The 4,560-nt window shown below is 38.8% G+C and overlaps 1 pseudogene; it reads right to left on the bottom strand.

The window, feature by feature from the left end:
- Positions 1–143: 143 nt before the first annotated feature.
- Positions 144–4,531, bottom strand: LOC148721878 (uncharacterized; annotated as a pseudogene).
- Between the last annotated feature and the right edge of the window lie 29 nt (positions 4,532–4,560).

Below are 4,560 nucleotides of genomic sequence, written 5' to 3'. Positions count from 1 at the left end.
CTTAAGTTTTATCATTGTTATTATTATTATTATCATCATTATTATTATGCAGCAGTTTAAAACTTTTGTATGCTATATACAGTAAGAATAGTATGACGGGGCGCATGAGCGTAGCCCGTTAACTATAGTGAAAAAAAAAACCCTCGAGAAATAAAAAAAATTGGTATTTTGGGTATCCGAAACTAAAATAGTCGTTATAAATCTTTAAAAACCTAGTACTTATTTCGGCTATGAAAGATATTATTGTTATTAATTATTATTAGATATTATTAAAGATACTATTATTATTATTATTATCATTATTATTATACTTCAAGTCTTGCTCTTTCTTTTTCTTATTGTGCTGAGTTCAATCCATGAGCCTAGGGCAGTCATAAGTCTGCTGGATTACTTGATGGATAGAGTCCTCCTCAGTATACGGGCAGTTCTAAGGAGAACGATCTACTGTGGCTCTGCTACTCTGATATTGCCTGTGATCTTGCCAATGTAGGTTTGTATTCCCTTCTTAACAAGCCTAAGAGCTCCACTGATCACTGAGACGGTTGTTGTTTTCATTCCCCATGTCTCCTCGCTTTCGATTTCAAGATCTTTGTACTTGAAGAGTTTTTCTGCTGTTTTCAAGGAGGTGTTCCTTTCTGTGCGGATAGACATATCGATGAGCATACAAGTTCTCTCCTCCTTGTCGTTTACACTATGTCTGGTCTATTTGCTTTTATCTGTATCAGTTTGGATTGGTATGTCCCAGAGTATAGTCACTGTTTGGTTTTCTATCACAGTAGATGGGTCATGTTCATAGTGTTTATCTTGCACGTTGATGTTGTGTTTGCATATTGTCCAGTGGAGGTACGCTGCAGCTTTATTGTGTCTTTGTATATACTCTGTCATGGCAAGTTCTGGCATCCGGAGCCGGACAAGGTGGTCAATTGTTTCTTGAAATTGCCCACAGACTCTGTACATTGGGTCAGTGCAATCTTTCAGGATCTTGTTTCGGTAATAGTTGGTCTTAATACATTGATCTTGGGCAGCGCTAATGAAACCTCAGTTCTGTTTCTGATTTGAGGCCAGCCAATTATGGATTTGGTCTTGATCTACATCCTCTTTTATTCTTAGTGGGTATTGACCATGCAAAGGCTTTTCTTCTCATTTGCTATTGAGTTGTTCTAAAGCTTGGTGTTTGGCTTCCAGTTTTACCCTACGGGTATAGTTCGTTGTCGGCTCATTCTCTCTCACTTCTGGTAAGTTGAGTTCTTGCTCGTATTTGGCAGCTTGAATTGCTGGTGTATGGACATTGTTTTCTTGCCTCGGTCATGATCCCTTGCTATTTTAACGAAATAATCATCTTTGTTGTTGAGATATGTGTTCTGGCTAATTGTGGTTGTTTTGGAGGTAATTTCTTATTGTACAAGGCCCCTTCCACCTGCCTTTCTAGGGATATATAGCCTGTCCACGTCAGCTTTCGGGTGATGCATTTTTGCCATCGTCAAGAACTTTCTTGTTTTTCTGTCTAGTTTCATAAGTTCTTCCATTTTCCAGTTTATGATGTTGAAACTGTAAGTGACGACTGGGACAGCAAGGGTGTTGATTGCGTTGATTTTGTTGGCAGCATTGAGTTCGAATTTGAGCACTAGCCGAATTCTACGGTAGTACTCTTTCCGAAGTTTCTCTTTCATATTTGTATGTTGGATCCCATCTCCGTTCACACCAAGGTATTTGAAAGTGCCTTCTTGCTCTAGATCCTGTATGGTGGTGCCAACATCATTATTATTATTGTTATTATTATGCAGTAGACACGTTTGGATGCTAGTGAGCTAAGCAAGATAGGGCGAAACTTCGTAGCCTATCTGCATGACAGGACTGTTAACTATAATAATATCTAATGCCACTTAAATATAAATGATCAATATAAAACAATAAAAGTGTCAACTGGCCCAATACTAAGATGTTTTTTTAAATGTTCATGATGTACTGTTCAGCTCTTAAAATATCCTTAACTTAAAATGTTCATAAAATACTGTTCATAAAAACCAAATTATAATGTCCTTAAAGTTCTTACGATGTAACCAGTTTAAATGTTCTTGCAATGTTCAGAGTGCTACTTAATACAGCTTTCTGCATTCTCAGCAAAATTTCTTTGTATCTTGTACCAAAGATGCCCTTCATTTCAGTTTCCATAGCTTTAGACCATCCTCCTAGTACATCTATAATGACGTTTACTTGTGAGATCTTGTATCCTGGGTGTTGTTTTGTCAGCTCAAGTCTAAGTACTCCATACTTCTTGGTCTTTTCTTTGTCTTTGTTGTTGATCCAAGGGCAGCTCATTTTCACCATAAGTACCTTCTTGTTTTTGTCGTCGATGAAACGTGCATCCACAAGATTAGATCGTGAATATGTATGATCAGCATATACTGGTACACCTCAGCATCAGGTGATTTATGAAGAGATTTGAGCTTCACATCTGAGAACCATGGCGGAGTACTATCAGCGAGCTCTAGGTCTTTGAGCATCTCAAAGAAGAACACTTTCAAAACAAAATTGTGCCTTTCTAAGTACTTGGACTGAGCTAATGATGGACATTTACCAAGTACATGTGCCATGCTCTCAAGACCTTCAGCACACATTCTACATTTGACATCGTTCTTGTCCGTTGTTCCAGTCTTGTAGGCCATGTAGACCTTTGTTGGTGTGAGCTGTTCGTACAGTTCCATGATGCCTGCGATACAGTGGGTAGGAGCACATTGCCATTTATTGAGCCATGCAAAACAATTTTCATGGCTCATTTGATCATCTTGCCATCTTGCTTTTAAAAGACTTCCTTGCCACTGTTGATCTTCGACTTTTTTAACAAGTTTCTCATTTACAACTTTCTTTATATACTTCTTGATGTTCAGATCTTTGGTAGTTATCTCTGGTTCTTCTGTTGGGCTACATGATGGTTCAGTGGTATTCAAGTTCAGAGTTGTATCCAGTTCTTGTGCAAACTTCTTCGCGTCAGTGATAAGAGAGGAGAATCCCTTAACTATAGCACATTCTTCAAACTGTTGCACAGATTTCATCTTGGGGTCTGGAATTTCATAGAGTTTAACTGCTGCTTTGATCTTGATAAGCTTATCGTAGTCCGCGTCCTCCTTTCTCCCTTGGTAGATATAGCACAGCTATGGAGCTAAGTGAATGACGCCCTCCATTTTCACATCTTGTCTTTCTTGTTTGTCTGTCGATGTCACGCAACTCAGCAAGTGGCCAATGCTGGGTCCACATGGGGTATGTGAGTGCTGGAAGTGTAAACTGGTTTGTAGCATTCTTGAAGTCGTTTTCCGTGAGTCTGACATCGGACTCCCGGAAAACGACTTCAAAACAAGATACCGAAACCATACTGCATCATTCCGCAACTCTAAACACAGAAACTCAACTGAACTAAGCAAGTGCATCTGAACCCTCAAAGACAACAACATCAAACAAATCCCTCCTACGCAACAGCTGAACTGTTAAACTTCGCGCCGTATATTGTTATTATGTAAATTATTTTGTATATAAAAAGCGATGGTAAAGAATATTCTTATTAAATCCCCTGATGAGTGGGGAAAGATCTGTGTTCACGGCTCGTCTTATCACGCACAATTCATTCCTTAAGCTGCCATTCCTTTGGCTGATGAAGATTAACCAAGGGTTTCAATACATTTTTCCCTAAGTGGCTGCCAATGGTGTCATAAACGGGGCCGTAAGTTGAGACCCAAACACGTGAGCCTGCTCGCAGGCTCAACGGACAGCGGTAAGATGTCCTACAGGCGGAGATAGACCGCCGGTAACTAACTTTCATTGAAACCCCTGGGTTAATTTAGATGATTTTCCCCAGGATTTGTGCCAGATCGCTAAGTTAATGTATGCTAAATGAGTCTCAAATGAGGGCTTGTAATCATTTAAAATTGAGAGGCGTTGAGTTAATACTGGTAGATTTTATACCTATGTTTTACGTAGCCACTTGCAAAACAAGAAGATGTAATCGCTAAACTTTGCGTCTTCTAAAAAGGGACATGGGGACGGGAATCAAAGACGTTCTTATTTGGAACCCGAAGTCTTTCCTTCACATGTAATCAGGCTAAAGAGGATGCATATCTGGTGAGGTTGAGGTGGTAAATGCATCAAGTCACAAGCACGCAAATTTCTTATCGTAGGCTGCATCAACTCCCTAATATTTGTAACGTTTCCAATGGAAACAAAATTAAATCACATAAGAACTTCCTCTCATCAATGAAAACTGCTATAATGGACATACGTGCTTGAAGTTACGAGAATTCAAAGTTAAGTACAAGGTACTCACGTACATCACAGTTTGTTAGAGAGTCATCCGTAAAGTTTAAATTAGAGGGAACTGTTGATGATTATCGAACAAGTTTCGTAATTATGGAGACCTGGTGCTATCACCACTATTAATTAACTCCGGCAGAATTATGCATGACTAACCTTTCATTTTCTCGCCGATCTATTAAAAATTCTTAAAAATTATTTCATGATTTTAAACTCCAGCAATTGTTATTCAGATTATTTCTAGTTAATATTCCAAGA

This window comes from Stylophora pistillata, chromosome 10 (assembly GCF_964205215.1).
Source record: "Stylophora pistillata chromosome 10, jaStyPist1.2, whole genome shotgun sequence".
Classification (NCBI taxonomy): Eukaryota; Metazoa; Cnidaria; class Anthozoa; order Scleractinia; family Pocilloporidae; genus Stylophora; species Stylophora pistillata.
Note: the sequence above shows the minus strand (reverse complement) of the source record. Positions and strands in the feature narration are given on the sequence as shown.